The sequence below is a fragment of the Vulpes vulpes genome, chromosome 12 (assembly GCF_048418805.1).
Source record: "Vulpes vulpes isolate BD-2025 chromosome 12, VulVul3, whole genome shotgun sequence".
NCBI lineage: Eukaryota > Metazoa > Chordata > Mammalia > Carnivora > Canidae > Vulpes > Vulpes vulpes.
In genome coordinates this window covers 131,787,164-131,799,368 of record NC_132791.1, presented here as the reverse complement: position 1 = coordinate 131,799,368, position 12,205 = coordinate 131,787,164, and the positions used below count along the sequence as shown (strand labels likewise).

General features: G+C 40.7%; 1 protein-coding gene and 1 pseudogene across 1 annotated transcript in view; both read left to right on the top strand.

The window, feature by feature from the left end:
• Window positions 1–12,205, top strand: part of UBE2G1 (ubiquitin conjugating enzyme E2 G1) — a 101,756-nt gene that overhangs the window by 25,842 nt on the left and 63,709 nt on the right. The window lies entirely within an intron of this gene.
• LOC112924979 (large ribosomal subunit protein eL19-like) lies at window positions 2,801–3,610 on the top strand (annotated as a pseudogene).

Here is a 12,205-nt window from a genome sequence, read left to right as displayed (position 1 = left end):
TCCAGAATAAATGCAGTAGTTGGCTTTTTGCTGTGACTGCTAGAAGTGATTTTTTTGTGGTATTGTTGAAGCTCTATTTTCTATGTGTTTAATTTTTTTAGCTATTTTTTAAGGGATCACTGAAAGTAATATTTATGAAATATTTACAATTGTCAGAAATAAGCCAGGACTGTTGAATTTTAAAAAGTCTTCATTTGGGACGCCTGGGTGGCTTACTGGTTGAGCGTCTGGCTTTGGCTCAGGGCATGATCCTGGGGTCCTGGGATCAAGTCCTGCATCAGGCTTCTCACAGGGAGCCTGCTTCTCCCTCTGCCTGTGTCTCTGCCTCTCTCTCTCAGTCTGTGTCTCTCATGAATAAATAAATAAAATTAAAAAAAAAAGTGTTCATTAATGAAAGTAAAATACTGTTGTTTGTTTATTTATTTATATATTTATTTTTTTTAAAGATCCAACATCCCAGGATCACACCCTGGGCCTAAGGCAGACGCCCAACTGCTGAACCACGCAGGCGTCCCAAACACTGTTGTTTGTTTGTTTATTTATTTATTTAATCTATTTTTAAAAGATTTTATTTATTTATTCATGAGAGACACAGAGAGGCAGACACACACACAGGCAGAGGGAGAGGCAGGCTCCATGCAGGGAGCCTCACGTGAGACTCTATCCTGGGTCTCCAGGATCATGCCCTGGGCTGAAGGTGGCGCTAAACCGCTGAGCCACCTGGGCTGCCCAGCACTGTTGTTTAAAATCAAATTGTGCCACATTTACTCTTTGTAGGGCATTAGAATCTGCTTGGGGCTGGGGTTAAAAAAATTATTTGGTTGTTAGATCACTTTTGCTAAACATTGCAGAGAAGACCCAATGACACTGTTTTTCCCCTCAAAGTGATGGACATTAAGTTGCTTATTGGGAGATTGGGGCTTTCTTGCATATCTGCCTATCTGATTCCTTCTGGGTGTCTGGCCTAACAGGACATCATATCAGATTTTAATTATGAGTCAATTTACTTTGCAGAACTGTTCTAAAATTTTCAGATTATTTTGTTTTCAAGGTGAAGCTTGATTTTTATTTCTTGTGCACATGAATGCATATGGTAAAGCAAAACTTGTTTGAACTGGAGGGAATTTCTAAAGGTAGGTTTTCCCACAGTTGAACTCTTAGCGCTTGGTTCTTTTTTTTTTTTTTTAAAGATTTATTTTTATTTATTTATGATAGACATAGAGAGCGAGAGAGAGAGAGAGGCAGAGGGAGAAGCAGGCTCCATGCCAGGAGCCCGACCCGGGACTTGATCCTGAGACTCCAGGATCACGCCCTGGGCCAAAGGCAGGAGTGAAACCGCTGAGCCACCCAGGGATCCCCTAGTGCTTGGTTCTTAAATCCTGATTTGTCTGCGTATTCAGTTTGCTCTTTGACATTGGTATGCTCAGTCTGTTAGTTGTTTCTTTAAAGTTATATCATCCTCTCCCCTGAGTTGTGCCTGCCTCCCACGCATTTTTTTTTCTTAAATCTGTGGTGAGTTAGATGTCTTGGATGCAGGCAGATAGTCACACAGAACTTTGTTGGACAGGCAGTTGGTCTTTTTGTCAACAGTGGAGCAACAGGGAGACAAAGGACAGGAGATTTCAGGAGAAAGGCCCACAGGGTGTGGTAACACATTTATTTACTGGTTCTCACTAAATGGAAACAGGGCTCCACAGAGAAATGACTGATTTGTCTGAGATTGGCAATGTTGGGAACATCCTGTCTTGTGTACAGAAAGCAGGAAAGCTATCAGAGGTCAATGGGCAGGCAACTTTATCACTGGGCAGGGTTCCCATTGGACAGATTGCTCAGTGGGACAGTTTGGGTGGATGAAATGAGTACTAATTATGGATTGAAACAGATTTCATAATACTAAAGCCAATGACAGCAGCAGCAGCAGTAACAGCAAAACACTTTAACAGTCACCTTGGAAGACATGGAACCAGCCCCCTCTGAGGGCAAGAGTAAGGAATCAGGTATTCTGGGTAGGTGAATCAGTATCACAACTAATAAAAATATGAAAGAAATTAGAGTATTGCCATTTTGAAGCCTAATTAAATAGCTATAGGTAATGATCTATAACAACAACTGCAGCTAGTAGGTTGAAGAGGGTGGCTTCTGTACAGATCATAAACAGGGACCAGCCAGGACATGGTCTTCCTGACGTGATGTAGTGGCACCCCCTGTGAAACTGTCTTGCAAAAAAACTCGATTCTGAATCTGATTAAGCCCTTAGGTCTGCCAATTTATAGGAAATACAAGGTACAGAAGATCATGTTCAAAGACTCCATGAGAGGATACACTTGTAAAATCCAGAAGTAAATTCTATAGGAAAGATGTCTTGGTTTCAACAAATAAGTGATAAGAAAAGAAAACAGCTCAGGGACCTAGAAATTAAAGAGCCATATTGACCAAATATAGTGTGGGGATCTTGTTTGGATGGATCCTGGTTCTCACCAAGTAATTGTAAATTAGTCTTATGGAGCAAAAGGGAAAATCTAAGTGCTAGATAAGTGATGCTAGCAAATTGTAAACCTTTCTTAGGATATAATAATATTGTGGTTATGTTTTAGAACCTATCTTAAAATATATTTTTTAAAGATTTTATTTATTCATGATAGATAGAGGCAGAGACACAGGCAGAGGGAGAAGCAGGCCCCATGCAGGGAGCCCGACGTGGGACTCCAATCCGGGTCCCCAGGATCACATCCTGGGCCGAAGGCAGGTGCTAAACCACTGAGCCACCCGGGGATCCCAGAACTTATATTAAAATATTAATAGATGGAAGTATGACATCTGGAGTTCCTTTTGTGCTGAGGCTGCAGCCCTGAGTGTGCTCAGGCTTCAGAAGAGGCTTGCCTCCAGTGCCCTGCGCCGTGGCAGAAAGGTCAGGTTGGACCTCATGAGACCAATGAAATTGCCAATGCCAGCTCCTGCCGGGAGATCCAGAAATTGATCAGAAATGAGCTGATCATCCAGAGGCCTGTGACTGTCCATTCCCAGCTCTGTCCCGGAAACCACTTTGGGCATCGGTAAGTGAAATGGTATTTTCTGACAGTGCTCGAATGCCTGAGAGGGTGGCCTGGATGAGGAATGAGAGCTCTGCACCGGCTGCTCAGAAGATACCGTCAATCTGAGAAGATAGGCCACTACATGTGTCACAGCCCGTACTTCAAAGTGAAGAGTAACATGTTCAAAATGAGCGGATTCTCCTGGAACACATCCACAAGCTGCAGGCAGACAAGGTTGGCAAGAAGCTTCTGGCTGACCAGGCTGAGGCCCACAGGTCTAAGACCAAGAATGCCCATCAGTGCTGCAAAGAGCGGCTCCAGGCCAGAGGGGAGATCGGTAAGACTTTGTCCAAAAGAAGGAGACCAAGAAATAGAACTCTCACTCCTCTGTATGTAGTGGCCTCAGATCAGTTATTCAATAAAACAAATCTTTATCAACACCCCACCTCCCAATAAAGTATGACAGCTGGAGTTTACTTTGAAATCTAGGTTGGGAGATAGGGTTGCAGATATAGGTAAATGAGAATGGTCATGTGCTGATTTGAACCTGTGTGGTGCATACATGGTACATCATGTAACTATTCTACTTTTCTTCTAAAAATCTGCTAAGTTTTAAAAGTCGTATATGTTGATGCTTTGATCCTATCTGAATTGCATAAAATTCAGTTATGTATGAGGAAAATTTGTTTTCTCAATTGTTAAATTTTTTTCTTTAGCTGTTTACTCAAAGAACACTAGAACTTTTTGGTAATGGTATTTATAATTTAATTCTCTGTGAAACTTGAATTCATGCGTTATTTTTTCAAGTGTAAGGTTACTCTAATTTATCATCAATTCCTGCTTGCCTAATGGTATACTTTTCACTAGGGTATACCTAAAACTATAGTAAAAAAAACATGGTGTAAATATTCCTGAGCTATCGATTTACTGACAATTCAAGAAAAACCATGAGTATTAAATTAAACATGGATGTATTACAAAGTTAAAATGAAAAATTGCCCTAACATTTAAAGTAAAAATGAGATTTGAAAGAAATTTATATTTGAAGATATTTATGTTCTCTGCAGTTAGAGTTTTTTTTTTTTTTTTAACTTCTGTCAACTTTCAGTTTATTCATAGGTCTCCTGGTTAGGCTACGGATTTTTTTTTTTTTTAATATTAAGATTAAAATAACATCTGGGACCCATTTTATTTATTTGTTTGTTTATTTTTAAGATTTTATCTATTCATGAGAGACACAGAGACATAGGCAGAGGGGAAGCAGGCTCCTTGCAGGGAGCCCAAAATGGGACTTTATCCCGGAACCCTGGGATCACACCTTGAGCCGAATGAAGGCATGCGTAACTGCTGAGCCACCCAGGTATACTGAGACCCATTCCTTTTAATTAGACTTCTGTTTGAGTACTAGGGCGAGTGGTAAGAACCCTTTTTCCGTATTTTTTTTAAAAATTATTTATTTATTTATTTATTTATTGATTTATTGATTGATTGATTGATTCATTCATTCATTCATTTATGAATGATAGACCTAGAGAGGCAGAGACACAGGCAGAGGGAGAAGCAGGCTCCATGCCGGGAGCCTGACATGGGACTCGATCCCGGGACTCCAGGATTGTGCCCTGGGCCAAAGGCAGGCGCTAAACTGCTGAGCCACCCAGGGATCCCCATTTTTCCATATTTTTGATTGGGCTTCTTGGTTGTAAAGTCTTTGAGGTACCACATGTTACGTTGTATGCTCATCCTTAATAGCAGTAGCTAGCTATTCTTTATTGTTTCCTTGTTATACAATTTTTTCCTTATACTGACTTGCCTTAATGTTGAGCATAAAACCTTGACTCTGCCTTCACTATATGGAGGACTTGGTTTTGTTTTAGAAACTTGCTGGGGTACCAACATACTTGTTAGCCTCAATTTTTTTTCTTTTAGCTAAAAATCTTTGCTACTTTTTTCCGGAGAAGTCCCTGGAGCTTTAGTCTCCAAGGTTTATATCTGCTGCAACTGAAAAGACATTTACTGGTAATATGGGTTTTTTTTTTTTCCCCCTTTCTGGAAAAACGGTTTGAAGAAGAATGTAATAAAATCTCTTAACCCTTATACAGGAACAGAGGGCTTGACCTTGTTTGAAAATCATAGCTTTTAAGCCACAGGATCATGTAAAAATTATCTTAATATAACACTTAAAGCACTGACATACCAAATTTAATCTTCAAATTTAATTCTGTAGCCACTTAACAAATATTTTGGGTTCTTGTTTCTCTAAGAATAATACTTAAAATAACAGCGTAAAAATCTTGCTGGCATAGCATTTACTTTTAGTGTGTGAAGACCGATAATAAACTAGATAATTAAATTTAAAATATGGTGTGTTATATTGTGATAAGTGTCCCAGAGAGAAAATAAGGGAGAGAGAGAATGAACAGTTGGGGGTGGTGTATTGATGTCTGGAGTGCTTTCCAGGCCTGTGGACTAATAGCCAGGCTCTGCTCCAAGATGGGAGGAAAGTCTGATGAGGAGCTCAGTGGGAAGTAGTGGCATCATCTTCATAGGTAAGGACTTTGGTTCTTACTCTGAGGTTAGATAAGCCATTAGAAGTTCTTCAGCATAAGAGTGATATGATCTGGGGTGCCTAGGGTGGCTCAGGCATTTTTTAAGTGGCCAACTCGATTTCTGCTCAGGTCATGATCTCAAGGTCCTGGGACCCAAGTCCCACGTCGGGGCTCCATGCTCATTGGGGAATATGCTTAAGAAATGTCTCCCTCTGCCCTTGCTCGTGTGTATGTGCGTGCTTGGCTTGCTGTCTCTCAAATACATAAATCTTAAAAAAAAAAAAATCTTAAAAAAAAAATCTGACTCCTGTTTGATCAGTCTTGACTCACAGGGTGAGAATGGACTGCAGGGGGACAGAGGCAGAGACAAATACGTAGACTGGGTATGAGGCTTTAGCAGTAGGTCAGTGGGATGCCATATTGGCTTGGTCCAGGATGGTGGCAGTGGAGACGATAAATGGTTGAATTCTTACCTTTGTTTTCTGAACAGAGCTCTCAGGATACTCTGGTGGATCAGATGTTTTTTGGAGGGGTGCATGTGTGAGAATGTTTCAGGATGCTTTCGGGGTTTTTGGCCTGAGCAGCTGAAAGGATGGATGTGGCAGTGAGGTGGAAGGACTGTAGGACCAGAACATTACCAGAGGCTCAGTGTTAAATAGACAAATTTTGAATTGCCTGTTAGACATTGATGTAGAGGAGTCTTGTAATGTAGGCAGCTTATCATACATGATCAGGAATTCAGTGAAGAGACTTGGTTCAGAGCTGTAACTAGGAATTGGTATATAGATTGTATATATAGGGCAGCCTGGATAGCTCAGCGGTTTAGCACCGCCTTTAGCCCAGGGTGTGATCCTAGAGTCCCGGGATGGAGTCCCACGTCGGGCTCCCTACAAGGAGCCTGCTTCTCCCTCTGCCTGTGTCTCTGCCTCTCTCTCTCTCTCTCTCTCTCTCTGTGTCTCTAATGAATAAATTAAAAAAAATCTTTAAAAAAATTGTATATATAAACTGAGGCTGAATGGGATGAGTGAGAGAAGAGGGTTAAGGAGTAACCGTTGGAGGCACACCAGCGTTAAGCAGTCAGAAGTTAGCAGAAACGAGTGAAGGGGTAGGAGGAGGAGTCAGGGAGGTAAGTGGAAAACCAGAATATGGTAGTCTGTAAGCCCACCAAAGAACATTTCAAGGAGGGAGGGAGATCACCTGTATCAGATGAGAAGTCTCAGGTAAGATAAGGGATAGGGGTCACTAGAGGTGAATGGTGACCTTGAGAAGGAGTTTCAGGGGGTGTGGTTGGGGCAAACGCCAGATCAGTGGGAGCTTGAGAGAATGGGTGCGGGAATTGGAGGCATGGATATGGAGAAGACCTCTTAAAATACCCCGCCTCAAAAGTTAGACTATAAAACGAAATCAGAGAAATGGGACAGTAACTGGAATGAGCTTGGGCTTTTTCCTATTTCTTTTTGTAAAAGTTGGAGAAATTATAGCATGTTTGTTGAGGGGATTGAATTCAGTAGGGAAGGCAGGAATTTCTGGAACAGAGTGTCTTTGAGTTGGGGAAATAAAATGGGATCTGATTACTGCCCAGTTTGGAAGCCTGAGCTGGGAACAAGGACAGTTGATCCAGAATTACACAGAGAAGGTAGAGGAATAAAGTATATGGGCAGAGATTCAGGGGAGAGGGTGGATCTGTGTAGTGTGTGTAAATTTAAGTAGTCACTTCACAGGACTTTTGTGAGGATTAAATAGGTTAATACTTATAAAGGGATCATGATGGAACATACTGAGTGTTCAGTTAGTATTGACTACCATCATCATCTCTTGTAGAGGTAACTAAACGATTTGGTGTCTGAGACTGTTAATGTTGTAATATTTATTTATAAAGTTAAAGAGTTATTTAAATAGCTAGTTTCCTTAAATCTGTGTGACACTCTGGAAATACTCTCGTTTTCCCTTGAGCCATATGGATCAGTCTGTAATTTCTGGTTATGCAGTGGTTTCTTGCAAAGATGCAGGCCACCAGAGGTGCTGCTCATACAATTAGCAACTTAGAGCACATCCCAGAAAAACAGGATTTCTGAATCAGAAACATTGTAGTTTTATGTTGATGGTTTTGAAGGTATTTGTTTTTGTATATATGAGTGAAAGTTCCTTCAACAAAACTGTAACATTGTGTGATAGAAAAGAGTTCTTTTTATACTTTGGTTAGAAGAAGCAGAGAAATCCACATGTATCCAGGTGAAAATTGTATTTGCAGCTTTAGGGTCAGTTGTGAAGTGGGTGGGTGGGACCTGTGGATACTTAGGAAACCTGCTTAGACTCTCACTCTCAAATAAATATTTTTAAAAAGTAAAATAACCTAAAAATTGAATGTAAACAAAAGAGTAAAAAAGTGAAGTCTAGTAATGCCACCTTGATGTATATAAAAATGTATCAGTGGGCATTTTCACTACTGCTTGTTGGCCCATGTCTTTGCCAACTCTTGTTACGATTGAGAAGTGCTTCCCAATCTTCAGACACAAGTGATTTCCTTGTATTTTTATTTTTTATTTTTTTTAAAGATTTTATATATTTATTCATGAGAGACAGAGAGAAAGGGGCTGAGACACCAGGAGAGGGAGAAGCAGGCTCCACGCAGGGAGCCCGATGCAGGACTCGATCCAGGGTCCCCAGGATCATGCCCTGGGCCAAAGGCAGGTGCTAAACAACTGAGCTACCCAGGGATCCCCCTCCTTGTATTTTTAAATTAGTGGAGTTTGATATGCCTTTATTAGACATTTGCATTTACTCCTCTGTGCTTTATTCGTGCTCTTTACTTGTTTAGGGATTCATGCATGTTTCCCCCTCAGTGAGTCTTTTGGGTTCCTCTTCCTCCTTTTCTGTTTTCTGCATGACCTCTTTCTGGAACTTCTATTCATAATGTCAGATGTGTTGGGTCACTGTGGGGAGTTTAAACAGGAGAGCAGTGGAAGAGGAAGATGGACAGCCAAAGAGGCAGCACGTGCGTGGTCCTGTTGGGCCTTGTGGGCCCCTTGTAAGGGCTGGGCTTGGCCGGGGGTAGGGGTGGGGGGGTGGAGGGGGGGTGTCTCAACAGGTGTCGTCTGATTCTACTGTAATCCTTTCCTTCTGACACAACCCGAACCTCCAAGTGCCACGGAAGATGTGCTTAAATAGAAGTCAGAATGTGCTATTTCAGCAGCTAGAAAAACAAGCCCCCAAATACTTAAAAATTCAAATGGTATAATAGCTGCACTTTTTGTTAGATCAGACTTTTTTTTTTTTAAAGATTTATTTATTTATTCATTCAGAGAGAGCGAGAGAGAGGCAGAGACTCAGGCAGAGGGAGAAGCAGGCTCCATGCAGGAAGCCTGATGTGGGACTCGATCCTGGATCTCCAGGATCACTCCGCAGGGTGCAGGCGGCACTAAACCGCTGCGCCACCGGGGCTGCCCTGTTAGATCAGACTTAAAATATCTGTGTGTGTAAATTATTAGTGCAGTATTTTATCCTTGAATGGTTTGTTAGCAGCTAATATTGGGCTGTATGTTTAACATTAAAATGTAAGTTTACATTTTGTTGTAATTAACCTTTTCTTTTGCATTGAGATTATTTTTACAAATTTAAAAACTGTTAAGGATACTGAACACTATTTAAAATGCAAATGTTACTACTGGTATTCAGATACCAAGGGAAGGCATACTGGCATCTGTTTACTCCAGGATTGCACACCCTGACATCACCTTGTCACATTCCATTCACCACCATGCCCTCCCTCTTCCCCCAAACCCAACCCAGCATTTTGATGGAGTGAGTGGCCCTGAATTTATAGATTAATTAAGGAGGTATTTGACATTTTTGCAATATCAAGTTATTTTTCCAAGAACAAAATCTGACTTCCTACATAATCATGTCTTTCAGTGGGCATTTTAATTTATTTTTAGAGCGTGTTCTACGTTTTCCACCAGATTTCAGTTTCTGCTGGGGACAGTCATTTTTCAGTGTATTTTTTTATTACTTAGTATTTATGTATAAGAAACCTGCTAATTTTGTAAGTGACTACTTTGTTAATAGTTTTTATTTGGTTTGGTCAGTTTCCTAGCTGTGTAATAATTATATTCAGATCTCTAATTATTTTCTTCATCAGTGTACATTGCCCAGTTCTAACATAGTGTTAAATATTTATTTTCATTATTTTTTATTAATAGTTTATTAACCATATTATATGCTTCTGTTTTTGTTTTTCTTTCTTCAAGGAACATCCATTTTATTACTTGTCTTCATTTCTTGTCTTCTGTGGTAGTTATTATGGCAGGTGACCTGGTTTTTGTCTTGTTATTGACTTAATGGATATACTTGTGATTTCCATCTTTGTGGCATGATGTGTTAATGTGTGTATACAAGATCCTTAATGCATATACACATATTTGCAGCTTAATGTATGTTATGTGGTATGTCTTTGCTAAAGATACTGGTACTATACCTATCTCTATTTTGGGGGGATTCTCTTTCCATTTAGTATCATAAAATAGATAATCTATATACATCTATATTACATTTTATGAAAGATTTTCAGCAGTGGAGATGAATGTCCTTTCTCTTGGACCTTGATGTGATGTCTGCGAAACAGACTGAGCCTCTCTTGAATTTGTGGAAGATTGAGACTTTTAAAATTTGTTGACTTTTATTTTAGAAAAACAGTAAGTGCCTAATCTCTGAGGTGTCGTTGTGTACGTTCAAACTAGCCTCTCTGTTAGCACAGCTCTCTGGGGTTAGCCTCCTCAACGGTGCAGAGAACCAGTCTGCAGCTCTTCAACAGGGTGTGGCCGTCAGCCCGCTGGAAGTAGTACTAACGTGATGTACTGGCTGCTTTCTTGTGACTGGCTGGGAAAGCGGTCATACCTGGCACAAACAGGGCTTTCCGGACTCTGCTCTAGCAGAGCCAAGCTCTGGCACCCTGCTGGTAGTAGTGGTGAGTCTCTTGTGCTTGCCACCCTCCAGCTGGGCTCATTGTTTGCAAACAACTCCTATACATTGCTACCTAGACTGGTGTCTGGAGTTCAGTAACTACTACTTGGTAGTGCTTGCTGTTAGTATTTCGAATTTTTGCCAAGTGTATTCTCTGTGTTGTTTGTGCGCAACTGGCTTCCTGAGATAGGAAACTTTGTTTTTTGGATATGATTTAATAAAGTTTAATACAGGAATTACCTTTTGAATTTACTGTGAAAGGTTTCTAGAATGGTTGGGGAGATAACTGACACTACACTAAACCCTGTGGTGGTCAGCATGGTGTTTGTCTAGTCAATCAGTGGAACTGGAGAACACTCTGGATTTTCCTTGAAAACCACCTACTTCATCTATATCACAACATTTAGTACCTTAAAATTTAGTGGAGACTTTTTTTTTAAGATTTTATTTATTTATTTGACACAGCAGCATGTGTGTACAAGCAGGGGGAGCAGCAGAGTGAGAGGAAGAGGGAGGAGCAGGGAGCCCGATGCGGGACTTGATCCCAGAACTCCAGGATCACGACAGGTTGCTGAAGGCAGACGCTCAACCACTGAGCCCCCTGGGTGCCCCCTACTGGAAACTTAGGTCATACTTAGTTTGGTTGCTTGTGTTTCATCTTGTTTGTTTTTTAGCCCTAATTTTACATAATTGTTTTTTTAGTCCTGCTAATATGTTTCTTTTTATTAATTTTTCTTTTTTTCAAAATGCAGCTCCTAGATTTTATTTATTTATTTATTTTAAAGATTTTATTTATTCATGAGAGAGACAGAGAGGCAGAGACACAGGCAGGGGGAGAAGCAGGCTCCATGGGGGAGCCCAACGTGGGACTCGATCCTAGGTCTCCAGAATCACATCCTGGGCTGAAGGCGGCGCTAAACCGCTGAGCCACCTGGGCTGCCCATGGTTTTTTTGTATATCACTTTATAAACATATCTTCCTTAGACAGTGATCTTGATCATTATAAAAAGCGATCCTTTTCTGCCACATTTCACGTTCTTTGAATTGCACTAGTTTTAGGAACATGTTGATACTTGCCTGGTGGACTTTCATCTCACTTTCATTTGTAACCTCCCAGAGTCTGTTCTTTTATGTATGTCTCATTGAGACCCCCTACTTTAATCTAAGGTTGGGGGTGGACCCCGTGTGAGACACTTTCTATGCATTTACATCAATATTGTATGTTTGGTTTTGCTTCTGTGATATGGTTTTCTTCATTGACTATCTTTTTGCTTGGTTTTCTTTTTTCTCTATTATTTTTAAAAATAAGGGCATTTTATTTACTTATTTATTTAGTTGTAAAAATATTAACTTATTTTAGAGAAAGCTGGCGTAAGCATGAGCAGGGGGAGGGGCAGAGGGAGGGAGAGAATCTCCAGCAGACTCCCTGCAGAGCATGGAGCCTGGGCTTGACCCCTTGACCCTGAGATCATGACCGGAGTCAAGATCAAGACTCAAACGTTTAACTCGCTGAACCACCCAGGCACTCTTCTTTTTTCCTCTGTGAAGTACGGTGTTTATTTTCTTATTTGCTATTCCCATGTCATTTTGTAAGTTAAATATCCTATGTCATTATGTCTAAGGTACCCTTGAGTAAGAGGCCTCATTATTCTGGTAGCCATGATGGTG